Source organism: Pseudonaja textilis, unplaced genomic scaffold (assembly GCF_049901715.1).
Source record: "Pseudonaja textilis isolate UNSWEBS1 unplaced genomic scaffold, rPseTex1.2 PTEXSCF20, whole genome shotgun sequence".
Taxonomy (NCBI): Eukaryota; Metazoa; Chordata; class Lepidosauria; order Squamata; family Elapidae; genus Pseudonaja; species Pseudonaja textilis.
Window position 1 is genome coordinate 575870 of NW_028262864.1, and position 21969 is coordinate 597838.

Here is a 21969-nt window from a genome sequence, read left to right on the forward strand (position 1 = left end):
CAAAGACAAATTCCTTGTGTGTCCAATCACACTTGGCCAACAAAGAATTCTATGCTATGCTATGCTATGCTATGCTATGCTATGCTATGCTATGCTATGCTATTCTAATTTAGATTCTTAAAAGCTGCTTTTGGTAGATTAGGGAGATATTCCAGAATCCTAATTATGGTACACAACAACCTTGTGAAGTAGGTTGGGGGGGAAATAGTGACTGATTCCAGGGGAATAAAGGAGTACGAAAGGGGAAGGAAAAGAAAAAAACATACATTTCTGCCTCTTTCAATTCCTTGCTTTGTTCCAGAAGCAGCTCCATCATCATTGTGTCGTTCATTGCTATATATTCTTAAGTTTTCGCGGGTATCTATATGTATGGTATTCAGCTTTGTTCGAGTATTTTCCCATGTCATTATAGTTGTGCTCTGATAATTCTGTAGCTGGGGTTTTCAATGGCACCAAAACACTAGCCACTATAGAAAACCCCAGCTACAGAATTATCAGAGAAGCCATAGAGATTGAAAAAAGACCTGAAAGCATGAATAGAAGAGATGACTCCACCAGACTGTCAATTTTTTGGAAGCCTGCACTCCCAAACAAAAAAATCTCCACACCACAAGCCAGGCAAACACCTGGGCACAAACAGACCCCCCGATACCTCCAGCTCAAACACATCCCAACCAGGCACCCAGATGAAACCTAGCTTCCTAATAAATAATAACCCGTCCATTTACTCGGAGCCAAGCCACACTAAAAGCCTCCAATACAGGAAACACAATGTTGCCAGCCAATCAAGACAAAAAAAGCTACAAAACAGACAGAAGATATTAAAAACACCAATCAAGCAGAACACAGCAAACTCCAAGACCAATAAACACAGACCAAGACTCCCAACCAATCAGGATGAAGAGAAAACCATTCTGGCACAGCAGTAGGCCAGCACCAAATTTAAAACAGAAACGGCTGTGAAAGTCTGACTCACAGATGAACACAATACAGAAGCCTGATGATGGCAGATGAGATTCTGCCAAAATTTTGCTACAACTTTAAAAGCACAACTATAATGATGTGGGAAAATACCCGAACAAAGCTGAATACCATACATGTAAGTTCCTGCGAAAACTTAAGAAAACAAATATCTATATATATTCGTAGATTTTCACAGGTACAGGTATGTAGGTCTAGGTGTGTTTGGGTCTTTTCCCATGTAAGATTAATCTCTCTATATATCTGTGTGTGTGTGTGTGTGTGTGTATGTATGTATATGTATATGTTGTGATTGGAAGGATCGGGACCTGTTAGGAGTTTTGAATCTGATGACTGTTAAATCGTGGATTGACGTCAGAACCAGGAAACGTTAATCTGAAGGGCAAGCCAGTTAATTAGTACGTTGCCTTAATGGGTATAAAAGGACACAGCTGAGCTGGTGCCTTTTGCCAGAAACAAAATGTCTATTTTGAATGAGGACGTTACTGCAAAGAGATCTCTGTTTGTTTGAATTTTGAAGGGAAGTCCTAACAGTTTTTGCCAGCCGTTATCTTGTTATTTTCTACAGTTTGATTTGATTGTGAAACGGCTGCTTTGTGTTTGTTCGTTTGAATCTCCAAGAGGAGACATAACATTATTGTTTCTGGCCTAAACAAACCATCTTTCAAGCAAGATGGATTTAAATCAACTGCAGCGTTTGGTAGATGTGCAGCAACAGCAAATAAATCAGCTCCTGCAAAGCAATGTGACGCTTCAGAATCAGGTAACACAATTGCTGAATTATGTTTCCAGCTTACCAAGCCCTGCTGCTGTTCCCCCTGCCCCTCCTGTGAGGAAAAGCCCAGTATCCATGCCGGAGAAATTTTCTGGGCAAATAGACATGTTTCTGGCATTTCTGGGGCAGTGTCAATTATTTATGTCCTTGAGGCCTGAAAACTTTCCAAATGATCGGGCCAAGACAGGATTCATTCTTAGCCTCTTATCTGGGCAGGCTGCTAATTGGGCTACTCCTTTGTTAGTTCAAGATAGCCCGTTGTTGAATGATTTCCAGGGTTTTCTTCAGCAAATGAAAGTGATGTTTGAGAACCCAATTAAGATACAAACTGTGGACAGACGTTTGTGGGATATAAATCAGGGGAAACGTTCCCTCCAAGATTACGTTGCAGAATTTTGTTTGCTGTGTTTGGACTCCAATTGGAATGAACCGGCTCATATGTCTGCATTCCAGGAAGGTTTGTCTGATGCCATCAAAGATGAGCTGGTCCATGCAGAGGGCTTTAACTTTGGATGCATTGATAGTTCAGTGCTTACGAATTGAAGCTCGTTTACAGCAACGTGGGCGTAAACGGCTCGGTATGGAACCATCTTCGTTTTCTCGTGCACAACCCACGCCACCGAGTTTTTCAACCCACGGTTAATGTTGAGGAGCCGATGGAGTTAGGCGCACTCCGCCCTCACTTAACGGTGCGAACGTTCGAGAAGGTTCCAGGAAGGCTTGTGCCTTTATTGCGGGGTCTGGGACATTTTGTTAATTCCTGCAAGCGGAGAGGGACCTGCAGATCCATTACCTGAAACCACTCTTGTCTTGTCAGGAAAACAGGGTAGACCTGATCTCAAGGAAACCCTAGGTGGGACACATTTCACATCCCCACCTCAAATTGCTGAAGTAAATCCTGGCCCTCCTCGGCATTTACTTTTGGACACTCGAATTTTTCTACAGTCACAGAAGGAGGGAATTCCTGCTGTTGCGTTGGTGGACTCAGGGGCTACAACCAGCTTTATGGACCGAGCTTTTGCTACACACTATGGGATCCCATTGGTTGCTGTACATCCACCCATTAAGGTGGAAACCGTGGATGGGCGTGAGCTCAAGTCTGGGCCCATTCGTTTCGCCACCCAGCCAGTGCGTATGATCATTGGGGATCATGAGGAGGTGATAAGTTTTTACATCACCTCGAACCTTCATCTCCCTTTAGGTGCTCGGAATGTCCTGGTTGCGGTTGCACAATCCGTTGGTGGCTTGGTCGCAGAACTGTATTTCTTTTCCAAGTCTCCAATGTGTAGACCACCTGAGACAATTGGAGCGGCGACGCCTCCATTGGCTGTGGGAGACAGAGTGGGGTTGTCAACGAAACATCGTCAAGTTAATCATCAGACTCGGGGAAGGGCCCTGCGGTGGGGGGATAGTGTTGTGATTGGAAGGATCGGGACCTGTTAGGAGTTTTGAATCTGATGACTGTTAAATCGTGGATTGGCGTCAGAACCAGGAAAGCGTTAATCTGAAGGGCAAGCCAGTTAATTAGTACGTTGCCTTAATGGGTATAAAAGGACACAGCTGAGCTGGTGCCTTTTGCCAGAAACAAAATGTCTATTTTGAATGAGGACGTTACTGCAAAGAGATCTCTGTTTGTTTGAATTTTGAAGGAAGTCCTAACAGTTTTTGCCAGCCGTTATCTTGTTATTTTCTACAGTTTGATTTGATTGTGAAACGGCTGCTTTGTGTTTGTTCGTTTGAATCTCAAGAGGAGACATAACATGTATATATATGTGTATATATATATGTGTGTGTGTGTGTGTGTGTATATATATATATGGCATTCAGCTTTGTTCGGGTATTTTCCCACGTCATTGTAGTTGTGCTTTTAAAGTTGTAGCAATGTTTCGGCAGAATCTCACCTGCCATCATCAGGCTTCTGTATAGTGTTCATCTGGAGCCTGATGATGGCAGATGAATTCTGCCAGCGATTACTACTAAAAGCACAACTGCAATGACGTGAAATCTGTTAACAAAGCTGAATACCCTCTCTCTATATATATGTATATGTATATGTATATGTATATGTATATGTATATGTATATGTATGTATGTATGTATGTATGTTATGTCTCACCTATATTCATAGATGAGAAGACAAGGTTTCAAAATTCAAAATATTCAAGCAGAAACAAAACCGAATTCAAAAGGATTAAATTAGCACAGTTGTCCAGTCCTTGGCAGACTTCCCGGGACCTGTCAGGCTAATCAGAATTATCCATAACTCACAAGGCCACTTCAAATGTATTCTTCCGACTCATCAAACACTTTGCTTCCAAGCAAAGCTTGAGAGTCAGCACGCCTCTTTAAATCACCTGGATAGGCGTGTCAGTCTCTCCAATCAATGTTTGTCCTGACGCCTCCCTTCAGATTGACGTTTCCTGTTTCTTCTAGTTCTGGCGTCAATCCACGATCTGTCAGTTTCCTCGCTGGAAACTTCTGTCTCATTTTGTTGATCATTTGCTGGCCTGAACGAAGTTGAAGGTTCTGGGGAGGATTGTCTCTGCGACAATCTCTCATCCTCCTGGCTCACGTCTGTGTCCTCTGATAATTCAGACTCCACATTCACAGCAGGCTCCAACCTTCCATTGTCAGAGTCATCAGAGTCAAAACTCCCAGCAGGATCGATCCTTCCAGTCACAACACTATCCCTCACCGCAGGGCCCTTCCCCCGAGTCTGACAATCAGGATGTGGTTTTGAAGGGAATTGTGCATGATATATTCGAATAAGGTCTGGGGCATGTACCTTGGACACATCCTGCCAAGAACGAATCTCCGTTTCATTTTCTAAACTCCCCACAAAGTACTGGAATCGTCCCTTCAGCCATCGTGAATCATAAATTCCAACCACTGTAGTATCTGTAACAGGTTCAGTGCTGGGCCTAGATGGAGAGCCTGTAACTTCTGGAGAACGGAGGGTACACGATGGGGTGTCAGGTACTAACAGGGAGCGATGAAAAACAGGGTGAATGCGCATGGAGCGCGGTAGGGTGAGCTGATAAACCACAGGATTAATAACCGCCTCGATAGGGAAGGGACCAATAAAGCGATGATCCAACTTCCTAATTGGACGGTCGACTCGAAGATGTTTCGTTGACAACCACACCTTGTCACCCACAGCCAAAGGAGGCGTCGCTCGACGCGAACGATCTGCAAAACGTTTATAATCTGCTTTTGCTCGTTCCAATTGTCTGGAAATTAACTGATGTACAGCATATAACTCCGACAAAAAGTCTCATGCTTCTCATTTTGTTGATCATTTGCTGGCCTGAACGAAGTTGAAGGTTCTGGGGAGGATTGTCTCTGCGACAATCTCTCATCCTCCTGGCTCATGTCTGTGTCCTCTGATAATTCAGACTCCACATTCACAGCAGGCTCCAACCTTCCATTGTCAGAGTCATCAGAGTCAAAACTCCCAGCAGGATCGATCCTTCCAGTCACAACACACACACACACACACACACACACACACACATATATATGTGGATCTTTGGTTGTTCAGGTTTTCTCCCGCGTAAGATTCGAAGTATCAGACTGTCAATTATTTGGAAGCCTGCACTCACAAACAAAAAAATCTCCACACCACAAGCCAGGCAAACACCTGGGCACAAACAGACCCCCCTGATACCTCCAGCTCAAACGCATCCCAACCAGGCACCCAGATGAAACCTAGCTTCCTAATAAATAATAGCCGTCCATTTACTCAGAGCCAAGCCACACTAAAAGCCTCCAATACAGGAAACACAATGTTGCCAGCCAATCAAGACAAAAAAAAGCTACAAAACAGACAGAAGATATTAAAAACACCAATCAAGCAGAACACAGCAAACTCCAAGACCAATAAACACAGACCAAGACTCCCAACCAATCAGGATGAAGAAAACCATTCTGGCACAGCAGTAGGCCAGCACCAAATTTAAAACAGAAACGGCTGTGAAAGTCTGACTCACAGACGACACAATACAGAAGCCTGATGATGGCAGATGAGATTCTGCCAAAATTTTGCTACAACTTTAAAAGCACAACTATAATGACGTGGGAAAATACCGAACAAAGCTGAATACCATACATGTAAGTTCCTGCGAAAACTTAAGAAAACAAATATCTATATATATTCGTAGATTTTCACAGGTACAGGTATGTAGGTCTAGGTGTGTTTGGGTCTTTTCCCATGTAAGATTAATCTCTCTATATATCTCTGTGTGTGTGTGTGTGTGTGTGTGTGTGTGTGTGTATGTATATGTATATATATGTGTGTGTATGTATGTGTGTATGTATGTATGTATATATATATATATATATATATATATATATATATATATATATATATATATATTCTTAAGTTTTAGCAGGTACTTACATGTATGGCATTCAGCTTTGTTCGGGTATTTTCCCACGTCATTGTAGTTGTGCTTTTAAAGTTGTAGCAACGTTTCGGCAGAATCTCATCTGCCATCATCAGGCTTCTGTATAGTGTTCATCTGTGAGTCCGGCTTTTATAGCGGTTTCAGATTTAAATTTGGGGCAGCCTATTGCTGTGCCAGAATGGTTTTTTCTTCACCCTGGTTGGTTGGGAGTCTTGGTCTGTGTTTATTGGTCTTGGAGTTTGCTGTGTTCTGCTTGATTGGTGTTTCTAATATCTCCTGTCTGTTTTTTGGCTCTTTTTGTCTCTTGATTGGCTGGCAACATTGTGTTACTTTATTGGAGGCCTTTAGTGCAGCTTGGCTCCGGGTAAATGGATGGCTATCATTAGTTAGGAAGTTAGGTTTCATCTGGGTGCCTGGTTGGGGTGTGTTTGAGCTGGAGGTATCAGGGGGGATCTGTCTGTGCCCAGGTGTTTGCCTGGCTTGTGGCGTGGAAATTTTTTTGTTTGTGAGTGCAGGCTTCCAAATGATGAACAGTCTAGTGGAGTCATCTCTTCTATTCATGCTTTCTGGTCTTTTTTCAATCTCTATGGCTTTTCTGATGTTTCTGTGGCTGGGGTTTTCTATAGTGGCTAGGGTTTTGGTGCCATTGAAGTTGATGCTATGACCTGTGGCTTCCATGTGTTGGACTAGTGAGGAAGTATGTTCCAGCTTTTTGACTGCATTTTTGTGTTCATCCAGGCGGGTACTTATTCTTCTATTGGTCTGTCCAATGTATGTGGCCGGGCATGATGCACAGGGGACTTCGTATATGCCTTGGTTTTCCAGGTCAATTTTGTCTTTGGGGTTTCTAAGGATGGCTGCTATTTTTCGGCTTCCACAAAAGCAAAATCACCGGCTTGATCCACAAAAACACACTGAGACATGATAGAGACCCAGAAGATGAACAGACCTATGGAACAGCTGTCCTGCCCTACATAAGAGGTACTACAGACAAAATTAGTAAGATACTGCACAGACATCATATCAAGACTGCCTTCAAAACAGACAGAAAAATAGCAGCCATCCTTAGAAACCCCAAAGTAAATAGTAGATAGTAAATAAACACAGACAGACATAAACACACAACCATAGAGAGGGATGGATGGATGGAAGATAGATAGACAAAGACACAGATATAATAGTTGATAGACAGATGGCTGGATAATTAGATGATAGATACGATAGAATAGATGACAGACAGATGGATAAGTAGATAGATGACAGAGATCTAGAAAGATGGAGAGATCTTCTACTTTCCTCCTTTCTGTTGTTTTCTAACGGGAGGTGGAGAGACAAGGGGGTAAAGAGGGCAAGGAGAAGAATAAGCAAGGGAGAAAGGAAGGGATGAGAAGTCTTAATGGTGGGGAGTAAGATGCAAAGAAACAAAAATCTTTTAGAGATAATGGGTAAATTTTATTGAAAAAGGGATTCTGGAAAGGTACATAAGATTGTATTTTTATATTTGTATTTAGAAATAATCTTAGAAAATTGGAAATAATATGTAATTTAAAATGTGACAAAACATTTAGTGTAACTTAGTGAAGTTTAAGCAATGAAATAAATGGGAGAATTGGACTAGGAGAAGGGGGAACACTTTAATGAAACAATGATTTAAAATATGTGATGTGGGGGGGGGGAAATAACTATGGAAAGCATAAGTGTTCCCATAAAGGCATGATATTTAATTGAAATGGGTAAAGTGGAGAAAGAAGGCAATGAAATAAACGAGAGATTTGAAGTAGGAGAAGGGGTAACACTCTAATGAAATAATGATTTAAAATATGCGATGTGGGGGGGAAATAACTATGGAAAATAGGGGTTCCCATAAAAGTATGATATTTAACTGAAAAGTAATGTGTTAAGTGTTTAAGATATAAATGAATATTAATATTAACAAATAGATTTGTATTGGCATTGATGATATTGTATAATTTTAGAATGTACCAAACAGAATCCCAATGTAAGCTATGTATTTTATATTAAGTATTATAAATGTAGGGGAAAGAGACAAAGGCGTCATACTCTAAGTAGTGTACAGGAGAAGTTTTGTTTAAAGAAGAAAGATAAATGGATAGCTGGAAACAGAACAGACAAAGAATAATAAATATTATGATTTGAATCGAGATGAGATAAATAAAATAAAATTAAGAGAATTTAAAAGAGATGCGAAGCTATATAGAAAACTGAAAATGGTAATAAGATATGGAATGGTATACAAAATGAATATGAATTTGAATTTGTGTCTGTATGAAGAATGGTAACCCGGGACTAAGCAACTTTCAGAAAAGTTGTTTTTTATGTTTTTATGTCTTGTGTTTTTGTGTGTTTATGTTTGATTGAGTAAATAAAACCTTGGAGGAATGTTAGAAGAGGACAATTGAGAACAAAACATAGAAGAGAATAAAGCAAGTCAGAAGGAAAAATAAGTATAGTGAATAAAAACATAAAATGGATAAATACAGAAAAATATAATTGAGTAAAAGTAAAGGGAGAAATAATTAGAAACTTGAAAGGATACGTATGTGTTTATAAGGAGATGTGTCAATGGTGTACAAAATGTTTTATTTGTTTTGTTAAAATTTACAAATAACTTTCAGAAAAGAGTTTTTATGTTCTTATGTTTTATGTTTTGTATGTCTTTAAAAATTAATAAAATTTGTTCAAAAAAAAAAAAGAAAGATGGAGAGAGAGAACGGAGAGAAAAGAAAGACAAACTCCTACAAAAAGAGATGCAAGGAGCAGGGCCTGTTTAGCTCTGAGATCAGCCTAAGGGAACCAGGGAGGTCCCAAAAACCCCAGTTGACTCTTAAAGGTACCCCTGATTCTGCTTCCCCCGCTTCTTCTCTCCTAAAACCTCAGGCCTTACAGTGTCAGCAAGACAGCCCTCCTGGGCTTGACATGCAACCTGACCATCGAACTGGCTCCTCTCAACATCCATGTCAACTGTCTGGCGCCTGGCTTGATCCGCACAAACTTCAGCTCGCCTGTGAGTATCTTTAAGGCTGGAAAGAAATTTTAGAGTAGAGGGGTTTTTTTTTTCATTTTTGACCACTTTGAGATGGTGTGGACTTCAACTCCCAGAATTCCTCAAGATTTGGGGGATTCTGGGAGTTGAAGTCCAGCCCATCTTAAAAATGGGCAAGGTTGGGAAACGTGGCTTTTGTAAGTTGAGTAATGCAACAGTCCAGCACAGGAGAAAAAAAGGAGAACCAAAACTTTTAAAAAATTGCGTTAATTTGACAATTGTGGGTTGTTCTCTAGCCTCACCATCGCTTGCTTGTACAGGTGACCCTCAATTTACAACCACAATTGAGCCCCAACTTTTTTGTTTCTAAGTGAACACTTGTTCAGTCGATTTTGCTCCATGTTACGACCTCTCCTGCCATGGTTTGCTCCATTTTACGACCTTTCCCGCAGTTGTTAAATTAGTGAAATCACTTAATCAGTTGTTCAGTGACTCTGTCTTCCTCCATTGACTTTGCTTGTCAGACGGTCGTGAAAGGGGATCTTCTGCCCACGGGAGATGCTGACCATCGTAAAAATGAGTCAGTTGTGAAACTTTGAACGGTCACTACCCTTGTTTTCCCCAAAACACGACCCTGTCTTATATTTTTTTTTTGCCACCAAAAAAGGCACCAGGTCTTATTTTCGGGGGATGTCCTCCACTGACAAACCTCACTTGCACGTGTCGCCCCTGGCCTCCTTTTTGCTGTCAGAGGCCTTCAGGAGTTTCTTCTTCTGCAGCCAGCAAGGCTTTCCTGAAGGCCTCTGCAGCTGATAGCAGAGCTCTGGATCGATCCGGAGCTTTGTTATAAGCTACAGAGGCCTTCAGGAAAGCCTTGTTGGCCTTGCCGGCTCCAGAAGAAATGGGCAAGCAAGGCAGGTGTCGGGGTGTGCAAGGCCTGGCTACAACTGTCCAAAGGTAAATAGTAGGGCAACTCCACCACCACCACCATCCCATCCCCACCCTAGCTTAATTTTTACCCGTGCACTCTGGAGTGGGCGGGATCTTAATTAGGGCTTATTTTGGGGGGTAGGGCTTATATTGGGCACATGTGTGAAAATCAAGCTAGGACTTACTTTCAGGGTAGGTCATATTTTCGGGAAACAGAGGAAACGAATGGTTGTCATTTGAGGACGACCTATAATTCCAAACAGTGGGACTCACTGCACCCCAAAATTAAAAGGAGGCCAAAATTAAAAGGAGGACAGCTGTTCTTTCTCTGTAGTTTTGGCAGGACGAAAACACAGAATGCAGAGCGCTGGAAATCTTGCGGATAAAGAGATAAAACTTGGGATAAATCAAGGGATTTGCATTAAAACAAGGGCTCCAGGATCTGATTCTATAAACTTCCAACAAACTTCAGCTGTTATTTTTTTTGGAAGGGTTGCGAAACCTTAAAACTGACAGCTCTCACCCATTTTGGCAAAGTGAAAACTCCACAGCTAGCCATTCATTTTTAGATTTATTTTATTTTACTTCTTTTGTTTAGATGTATATAATTACATCATTCAATTTAATTTGCATTTATAATTAAATTATACATTTTTTTTTTATAATTATATTTTGAGTAAATTATACGGGCACTTAAATTTCTAATTATATTTACATTTTTAATGCCATTAGAATTTTCATAATGGTACTGATATTTATAATTGAATTACAATTTAATTTAGCTGATACTTATAATTAAGTTGATATTTCTAAGTACATTACAGTTTCATTTAACTTAAATTTATAATACATTATAAATACATTATAGCTACATTATAATTTCATTTAACTCATGCTTATAATTATATTGATATTGATAACTGCATTATAATTTAACATTTATAATTATCTTCATATTTATGGTGACATAATTTAATCTAACTTATATTTCTAATTATCCTGATACTTATAATTATTTATAATTAATCTATAAGTTAATTATATACACACACACACTATAGATAGAGAGATAGATATAGATATAGATATAGATATAGATATGGATATGGATATGGATATGGATATGAATATGGATATGGATATGGATATAGATATAGATATAGGCAATCCTCAGCTTACAACCTCAAAAATGTCTGTTTCTAAGTGAGACAGTTGTTAAGTGAGCTTTGCCCCATTTTACAACCTTTTTTGTCACAGTCGTTAAATGAATCACTGCAGTTGTTAAGTTAGTAACACAGTTGTTAAGTGAATCTGGCTTCCCCATTAACTTTTCTTCTCAGGTCGCAAAAAGGGATCATGTGACCCCGGCACACTCCAACCGTCATAAGTATGGGTCAGTTGCCAAGCATCTGAATTTTGATTGCGTGCCCATTGGGATGCTGTAACGGTTGTAAGTGTGAAAAAAGGTCATAAACCACTTTTTTCAGTGATGTAACTTTAAACAGCCACTTAATGAACTGTTCTAAGTCAAGGACTATATATGTCTGTAAATCTAAAGATAGATAGATAGATAGATAGATAGATAGATAGATAGATAGATAGATAGCCTGTTTCCCCTAAAATACGACCTACCCTGAAAGTAATTTCTAGCTTGATTTTTACATGTGTACCCAATATAAGCTCTACCCCCAAAATAAGCCCTAATTAAGATCTCGCCCACTCCAGAGTGCACAGGTAAAAATTAAGCTGGGGTGAGGGGTGGGGTGGAGCTGCCCTACTACTTACCTTTGGACAGTTATAGCCAGGCCTCACACACCCCGACACCTGCCTTGCTTGCCCATTGCAGCCAGTAAGGCTGGCAAGGCTTTCCTGAAGGCCTCTGTAGTGGACAACAAAGCTCCAGATTGATCTGTTATGTTTGGTGGAAAAAAAAACAATAAGACAGGGTCTTATTTTCAGGGAAACACAGTAGGTAGGTAAGTAGGTAGGTAGATTGATAGATGATCGATGATAATATTATAAATAGATGATAATAGATGCTAGAGAGAGAGAGATGATAGATAAATTAATATAGATTATAAATAGATGATCACATGAAATATTAGTATTGCTTTATTTTAAAAAAGTGCAAAGAAGGGCTTAGATTAAGGGTCTGGAGACAAAAACATATAGAGCAGGGGTTGTCAACCTTTTGGACCTCAGGGACCACCAAACTCATAATTTTAAATCCCAGGGACCACTAATATGAATTTTGACTGACGGTGGCTTGCTGACGGTGGCGGGAAAGTCGGTCCCATACAGGGGTGGGACTCAAGTTTCTTAACAATCTGTTCTGTGGGTGTGGCCTAATTTCTGGGTGTGGCTTGGTTGTCATGTGACTCACTGGGCATGGCTTGTATGTAAATATTATAAATATTTATGTAAATATTGATTTTTTTATAAAAAAAGAGTAACTTTTACCCAAAACCAGGCAAAGCAGGCAGGCAGATTGAGTTGCTCACAGAATCACAGATTCACTCAGAGATCTACCTTTTTGCAATCTGCTGCCCGAGTCTGCACTGAAAAATAGAAGCTTCAGTCCTAAGGAAGGTTCAGCTCTTTTAGATTAGCTAGAAATCAAGAAATCCAATGATTTCCTGTTTTCTAGCTACTCTAAATCTCCCAACACAGCAGAACAGCTGATGCTCGGGGGGGGGATAGCAACTTACCAAATGCAGGAAAGTTTGATGGCGCACATGCCAGGTAAGTAGTGAGTGGGTGGGGAGGGGAGGGGCCAGCCAGTGGCATGATTTGGTTGTTCTCCAAACTGGGCAGAATCATAACAACCGGTTCTATAGAACTGGTCAGACCAGGTAGAATCCCACCCCTGGTCCCATATTCCAGAGCTGCAGTAGTCACAGGACTGATCCTTTGGTCATCCCGGAGCAGCTGCTCCTGCACCCGGGTGCACCGGCCTGCCATGGACTGGAGGAGCTGCTCCAGGATGACCAAAGGGCTGTGACTCCTGCAGCTTTGGAATATGGGACCGACTTTCCCACCAATGCCAGCAAGCCACCCTGGGGCAGATTTCCCACCCCTGCTGTTGGTCTTACCTTCCAGTTCCAGTTTGCATGGCTCTACTCAAGGTAAAGTTTGCACTCGGCCGAAGTGTGGGGGCCAGCAGGTGGGCAGGCCATGTGGGCAGCGCAGCCTTGTGTTCCTGCACAGCCTGGATTAATTGCTTTGGGGTGGGACATTTCTCTGCGGACCACCAACATTTTCTTGCGGACCACCAGTGGTCCCTGGCCCCCTGGTTGGCGACCACTGATATAGAGAACAGTTGCAGGAATGGCCAATCTAGAGAAAAGAAGGACTCGTGAGGACACGATAGGAGCATTCCAGTATTTGAGGGGCTGCCCCAAAGAGGAGCAGGTCAAACTATTTTCCAAAGCACAAGAAGGCAAGACAAGAAATGAAGAATAGAAACTAACCAAGGAGAGAAGTAACCTGGAATTAAGGAGAAATTTCCTAACAGGGAGGACAATTAACCAGTGGAACAGCTTGTCACCAGAAATTGTAGGTGCTCCATCACTGGAGGATTTTAAGAAGACACTGTACATCCACATGTCTGTAAAGGGTATCCTGCTTGAGCTCCTGCTTGAGCTCCTCCAAGGTCCCTTCCAGCTCTATTTTGATATCTCTCTGTCTATCTGAGCTGTGGGGTTGCAGTGGTTAGAATGCAGTACTGCAGCTACTTTTGCTGGCTGCCCAGCAGTTCCGCAGTTCGATTTTCACCAGCTCAAGGTTGACTCGACCTTGCATCCTTCCAAGGTCAGTAAAACGAGGACCCAGATTGTTGGGGGCAATATGCTGACTCTGTAAACCACTTAGAGTGGGCTGTAAAGCACTGTGAAGCAATATGTAAGTCTAAGTGCTATTGCTATCTGTCTGTCTTTATATCTATCTGTCTGTAGATAGATAGATTATAATAGATGATAGAAAGATGATAGATAGATAGATAGATAGATAGATAGATAGATAGATAGATAAATAGAGTAAATAGATGATAGATAAATAGATAATAAAAGACAGATAGATAATAGAGAGAATAGATGATAGATAAATAGCAAGATGATAGAATAGATAAAATAGATGAGAGATGAGAGAGGATAATGGATGGATGGAGTAGATAGATGATAGACAAATAGATAATAAATGACAGATAGATAATAGAGAGAGAATAAATGATAGATAAATAGTGAGAAGATAGATGATAGATAGATAAAATAGATGAGAGAGGATAATGGATGGGTGGATGGATGGATAGTTAGATGATAGAGAGAGGGGGGATAATGGATGGATGGATGGATAGATAGAGTAGATAGATGATAGATAAATAGATAATAAATGACAGATAATAGAGAGAATAGATTATAGATAAATAGCGAGATGATAGATGATAGAATAGATAGATAAAATAGATAAAATAGATGATAGATAGGTGAGAGGATAATGGGTGGATGGATGGATAGATAAATAGAATTGTGTGATGGCCTGTAGTCTCTCAAAATAACTCAAAACCCAAAACATACATTAAAGTCTGGGAATACCTTCAACTTAACTTCACTGTTTTATTAGGCACAGTTTAAAACAGGGGTGTCCAACCTTTCACCTTCCCTGGGCCACATTAGAAGATGAAAATTTGGTTTGGGCCGCACATAAAATAAAACAATCATCCAAAAAAAACATAGAAAACATAGTTAACATATTAAATTTATTTGGAAATGAAGTTAGTGAGATGTTTTTATTATTTATTATTTATTAAAAATTATTTATTTTTTATCACGGTTTTTTTATCACGGTTTTTTTATCACGGTTTATTTTCCGGCCAAATTTTGCAGGGGGGGGGAGAAAGCTCGCCCGCCTCGTGCCTACCTCTCCTGCAAATGGCCCAGCTGGATGAGGGCAGGACTGGAAGGCAGAAGCAGCAGCGGCGGCAGGGGCAGCGGCGGTGGGGGCAGAAGCAGCAGCAGAGGCGGGGGCAGAAGCGGCGGCGGCGGAGGGGCAGAAGTGGCGGCGGGCAGAAGCAGCAGCGGTGGCAGGGGAAGACGTGGCGGTGGCGGTGGGGGGTGGCGGTGGGGGCAGCGGCAGCAGGGGCAGAAGCAGCAGTGGTGGCGGGGAGAAGCGGCAGCGGCGGGGGCAGAAGCAGCGGCGGCAGCGAGGGTGGCGGCAGGGGCAGAAGCGGCGGCGGGGCAGCGGCGGCAGGGGCAGAAGCAGCAGCAGTGGCGGGGAAGAAGCGACAGCGGCGGCGGCAGAAAGCGGCGGCAGGGGCAGAAGTGGCAGTGACAGCAGGGGTAGAAGTGGCAGAGGGGCAGAAGCGGTGGTGGCGGGGACAGAAGTGGCGGCGGGGCGGGGGCAGAAGCGGCGGGAGCGAGGGGAGCAAGCAGAAGCAGCAGCAGAGGCGGGGCAGAAGTGGCAGCGGGGCAGAAGCGGTGGCGGGGGCAGCGGCGGCGGGGGCAGAAGCGGCGGCGGTGGCGGCAGTGGGAACAGCAGGAGGTGGAGCTCTGATGGCGCCCGCCTTTTCTGTTGCTGCTTGGCCTGGCGCTCGCCTCGCCCCACCTCGTGCCTGCCTCTCCTCCTCCTCCTCGCTGGCTCTGGCATGAAGGTTGGGGTGGGCACTGGGCCGCATTATGAGGCGACCTGGGTCGCATGCAGCCCGTGGGCCGCGGGTTGGACAAGCCTGGTTTAAAGTTACAAAAGTAAATAATGAGGCAAAAGGAAACCAAAACAAACTGCATTGACGAGAGTTCCGAAGCATGCCAAGATAATTAATCATACATTCCAGGAAGGTAACGGGGAGAGTCCATGGGAAGAACGCCAACAAAGATAAACTTCTTTCAAAGGAAACACTAAACTTTGACTCCAGCAATTCTGACTACGCAGTTACAAACTTATATACATAGCTCCCAGCTGCAAGCCACGAGGAGGATCATAGTAATCACCTCTTGAGTAGACCTCACTTTTCCCTGATCCTCTCCTCTCTGCGTGACCTAGGATGGATAGGGGATTGGCCTGGATCCTCTTCTGATTGCTCAGCTGGCCTCCGCCCTTCCCCAGCCTCCTCCACCACCTCTGGAGCCACACTCCCACTCCCTGTTGGTTGTTCCTCCTCTTCCTCAAAGTCAGTCTCCACCAGGGGCATGACACTATCCCCCCCCACAGGGCCCCCTCCCCCAGGACCAGGCAGACGAGGATGTTGAGGAAACCGAGCGTGAAAGTCATGGACCAAACGAGGAGCATAAACATCAGTGGCATCGACCCAGGTGAAGTCCTCTGGTCCATAACCTTTCCATGCCACCAAATACTGAAATCGGCCCCACAACTGGCGTGAATCTCAGATGCTATCCACTTTGTACTCCTCCTCTCCCAGAGGGGCTACTGGAGCTGGCTGTGATGGAGCCAGTCTATGCGGACTGTCAGCCAAGGCAAGGACTAACAGAGAATGATGAAAAACAGGGTGGATACGCATGGTCTGTGGCAGGGAGAGATGATAAGCCACAGGATTGATCACCGCCTCGACTGGAAAAGGTCCCAAGTAACGGTGATCAAGCTTCCGAGATAGGGCATCAGTGCATTGATTCCCTCCACTCGGAACATAGGTCACCTGGAAATCAAATCAAACGAAGAATAAGGACCATCTCACCTGACACTGGTTCAATCTCCGAGCTGTACGTAGGTGTTCCAAATTGTGATGATCCGTCCAAACCTCGATTTGGTGACAAGCCCCCTCCAGGTGGTGCCGCCATGTCTCAAAAGCGACTTTAACCACCAATAGCTCCTTGTCCCAAATCGTATAGTTGTGCTCTGGAGCCGACAAATACTGGGAATAATAAGCACACAGGAACAAGGTGCCTGCAGGAGCATAGGCCTGGAGGAGCACCGCACCAACAGCCACATCGGAAGCATCTGTTTCCACCACAAATGGCTGGCCTGGATCAGGGTGTTTGAGGATAGGCTCGGAAGCAAAGGTGACTTTCAACGCCTCAAAAGCTGCCTCCTCCTCAGCACCCCAATGGAACTTCTTCCCCTTCTTGAGCAGATTAGAAAGGAGAGGAGTCAAGGCAGCAAAGCAGGGAATAAATGTGTGGTAGTAGTTCGCAAACCCCAACAGTCATTGCACATCCTTAACCTGCTGTGGAGGTTCCCATGCCTGTAACAATTGTATTTTTTCTGGGTCCATTTCCACCCCGGCAGGTGAAATACGATGTCCCAAGAAGTCAATCGTGGTTTGTGCAAACTGACACTTCTCACGCTTAGCAAACAGGTGGTTATCACGCAAACGTTGCAACACCAGCTGCACATGTTGCCAGTGTTCCTGCAGGGAGTCTGAGTAAATCAAAATGTCATCTAAATAAATGACCACGAATTGATCCAACAAATCATGGAAAACATCGTGCATGAAATTCATGAACACAGCTGGGGCACTGGTTAATCCAGAAGGCATCATGGTATACTCAAAATGCCCGTACCTCATCCGGAAAGCTGTTTTCCACTCGTCCCCTGCATGAATGCGAACCAGATTGTAGGCCCCACGCAAGTCCAACTTCGTAAAGATCTTAGCTTGACAAAGCCGCTTAATCAGTTCAGGGATGAGGGGAAGTGGGTACTGATTCCTCACTGTGATTGCATTCAACTTGCGGTAAACACAACACAAACGTAGCTCCCCCAATTTCTTTTTTACAAAAAGCACCGGTGCAGCCAATGGGGAGGTAGAAGGCCAGATAAACCCTTTCTGGAGGTTCTTGTCAATAAAATTCCACAATGCAGCCAACTCCGGTTCTGACAGGGAATATATCTGACCCACCGGCAATTTTGCATCGGGCAACAAGTCGATTGGACAGTCATACACCCAATGCGGAGGCAACTGATCCACCTCCTTCTCCCCAAACACATCAGCAAAGTCCACCAACTCCGCAGGTAGATCCAGGTCCACAGGGGTAGCCACACTCCCTGCACAGGAGCGCAAGCAATGGTTGGCACACTTCCTATCAAGGAACTGCAAAGCTCCAGATGACCAGACAATCTGTGGATCATGGGCCTGTAACCACTCCAAACCCAGCACCACTGTAAAATGAGGCACTGCGGTAATGTAGAACACGGCTTCCTCCACATGCTGCCCAATACGCATGCAAAGGGGTTTGGTTGCAGCAACCACAGGTCCCGAACGAAGGGGCCAACCATCAATCATCTCTCCCATTAGTGGCGGGGACACCTGTTGCTGAGGAATGAACCACTGCTCTACAAAATGAGCATCCATGAAATTAGCTGTGGCCCCTGAGTTGACCAAGGCTTGGATCTCCACCACTCCCACACCAGGCACGAACACACTTGCTGTCAGCACAAGGTGCTTCACCAATAACAATTGTGGTGGAGATGTCAAAGGTGGCGAGGATGGCAAGGTTGGTGAAGATGGTGGACCTAAGGACTTTACACCCCGACCTACAGACCCCCGTAGGCTGAGCGATGCTCATTTCCCGCCACCACAGGTGTCGCTGCTGTGGATGTCTTAACAGGAAACTTGGCCGCAAAATGGCCTCGATTTCCACAAGAGGCATAAACCATCACAACGACGTCTATCCTTTTCTACTTGAGTCAGGCGAGGGCGACCAGCCCCAAACTGCATGGGTTCCTCCAAAGGCACTTCCATCAAGGGTGCCGTCTTTCTGGAAACAGATACAGTCTCTGTCCGTTGTTGCACCCGTCGCTGCTGAAGTCTAACATCGATATGAAGACTCAAATGCATGAGCTCCTGAAGGGTGCAAGGGCATTCAGTGCAGGCCAACTCATCCAGGAGCTCTGACAACAAACCCTCCTGGAACTGGTCGAAGAGTGCTGCCTCATTCCATTGTACATCCTGAGCAACCACCCGAAAACTAGCAATATAATCTATGAGTGAGCCACGCCCCTGCTTCAACTCTCTCAAATGTCTGTTTGCTGTTGGCTTCGAACAGGGTCCTCAAACATGGCCTGAAACTGACAGCAAAACTCGGCATAATTGTCCAACACCTGGTTGGGCTGGGTCAACAGAGGCATCGCCCAACGTGCTGCAGAGCCTGACAACAAACTAATCAAAAACCCCACCTTATCCTGGTCAGTGGGAAAGTCCTCAGGCCAAAGGCTCATGTAAAGCTGGCACTGCCCAAAAAATGCTGGAAATTGGGCCAGCGAACCATCAAATTTATCTGGCACTGCCACTGGGCATTTTCGACGTGGCCAGGCAGCTTGCATTTGTGCCACCTGTGCAGTCAAAAGAGCCACTTGCTGGCTTAACTAGGCAATCTCTGCTCTGAGCTGATCCATGGTCACCCCACAAAAAGCAAAAATAAGTTGAAGTGGTGGCTGGAGTCAAAATGTGATGACCCGTAGTCTTTCAAAATAACCCAAAACCCAAAACATACATTAAAGTCTGGTAATGCCTTCAACTTAACTTCACTGTTTTATTAGGCACAGTTTAAAGTCACAAAAGTAAATAATGAGGCAAAAGGAAACCAAAACAAACTGCATTGACGAGAGTTCCGAAGCATGCCAAGATAATTAATCATACATTCCAGGAAGGTAACGGGGAGAGTCCATGGGAAGAACGCCAACAAAGATAAACTTCTTTCAAAGGAAACACTAAACTTTGACTCCAGTAATTCTGACTACACAGTTACATACATAGCTCCTAGCTGCAAGCCACGAGGAGGATCATGGTAATCTCCTCCTGAGTAGACCTCGCTTTTCCCTGATCCTCTCCTCTCTGCGTGCCCTAGGATGGATAGGAAATGGGCCTGGATCCTCTTCTGATTGCTCAGCCGGCCTCTGCCCTTCCCCAGCCTCCTCCACCACCTCTGGAGCCACACTCCCTGTTGGCTGTTCCTCCTCTTCCTCAGAGTCAGTCTCCACCAGGGGCATGACAGAATTGGTGTCCTGTTTGCAGAGTTTGTGGCTTTTCCTGAAATTATTTGGCCTGATCTCTCCCCCCTCCCCCCATGACTTGATCCACAACTACACATCCCTTGCTTAAAACACCCCCCAAAATAGACCACCAGATGGGGTTCGATAACCAAATTACCTAGAGGGGACCAGTCCAGAATGATACCATAGAAACTGTGCTCCCACACACCTTCCTACCTAGGAACCATGCTCAGCCTTCTGGGTAAATACAGCAAACATCTGGTTGGTTTGTCATCCAAAGCCATTGCTTATTTTAATTATGGGTTTATTGAGTTCAATTATGGTGCTGCCTGACTCCAGAGTAATCCTGGCATGTTGTGGTTAGCCAGTAGCAGGTGCGGACGGCTGAGGAGAGCAAGGACTCAGATGAGGGGCCAGGACCATTAGGGAGTGGACTGCTGCCTTCAGAGATTGTGGAGGCTGGCAGCAGCAATGAGGAGGTTCCCGAGGAACCTGTGCCAAGTGCACGTGCGTGCAGGATTGCTTGCAGGAAAGAGCAGCTACAACAGCATGGGCGACTCGGGAGTAAGGCTGCAAGGTAATGGCTCCTCCTCCAAGAAGATAAAGGCCAGCTGTGAAACGAACGTTCTTTGCAGAAGGCAAAGATCTTTTGAAACTCCAGCCTCGTGGACATTCCAGTATCCTGAGTTCGTATTTGAAGATTCTTGTATTGCAAACTATTTATTGTCTGTTATCTTTTGGCCGTCTCGCACAGTTTGGCAAGGCTTGTGCTTATCACAGCTAATTATTTTGCAGAAGCATTAAAAGGTTTCTGTTCCCTTTGGATTGGGTTTGATTTGTTGGAAAAGGGCGTGGGTCAGAACATGGCAGCACCAAATGGCTAGCTTGACAAGCCATCGTAAGCCTGTGTCTCAGACGTTTGCTTAGGACTCTTGTATAAATGCAAACAGAGGAGAAAGTCCAAAAAAAGCCAGGCAGAACATGGAGAAGCTGAAGGAGATATTTCTTGAAGAAGTTGAAGGAGATATTTCTCTTATTTTTCCCCCCCAATCTGGTGAAGCTTACAAAAAAGAGATAACACACAGGCCCAAAGATATATTCTTCAAACAACACCTCACTAACCTGTGGATTTCAGGAGATTGAAGGAAATATGCTGTTAACATGCAGGTAATGTGAAGATGTATGGCCTTCAATAAATCTGTCCTCCAGGAGATTGAAGGAACTCCTGAAGGACCGATTTCTTGCAGAACATTTACCATAGACTCCATGTGACCTGCAAGTTGGAACAGATACCTCCCAAAATTAGAAGGGGTTAACTGCAGAAAGCCTCTGTCTCTTTGTAGACATCTGGTTGACCACCAACAGATGCAACGTTCTGAAACAGGATGGGCTTTTGAGTGATGCACCAAGACAGTTCTTGGTTTGATGTTCTCCAGGCCTACATCCCTAAGCTTCCACCCGCAAACTATGTTCTGGATGAAGAAAACAGATCTTCGGGTCTCCTAAAGGTCTTCTGACCACTAACCAGGTCCCCCTCCTCCTCTCCCCCAGGATCAGAGTCTCCCATCAGACTGTTCAGGCATTGTCTCTTTCCTTTGCTCCGCTGATGCCGACTACATCACCTGGGAGACGGTGGCAGTGGCTGGTGGTTGCCTGTCCCATCTTTGACCAGAGTTTGTGGTGCCTTCTGGTTCAGCTATGACGATGGATAGATAATCCCACAAGGGGATCTCAGAAATAAGATGTTGGGGTGATTGGGAGTGATTGGGGGTGTCCCAGCATCTCCCAGCTGGGTTGGTGGTTGGATCAGCTTCAAGAGAGAGGGAGGTCAACTTTCTTGAGAAGAAGTGATGGCCACCCAAAAATGGACCTCCTGCTAACCAGGTTTGAGGTGTATGTGTCTCCTGTTGGGTTTTAGGTGGAAAACACGAGGCCGT

General features: G+C 44.1%; 1 pseudogene; it reads left to right on the forward strand.

The window, feature by feature from the left end:
- LOC148123736 (dehydrogenase/reductase SDR family member 4-like) overlaps positions 1–21700 on the forward strand; it is a 42186-nt pseudogene extending 20486 nt beyond the window's left edge.
- The last annotated feature ends 269 nt before the right edge of the window (positions 21701–21969 follow it).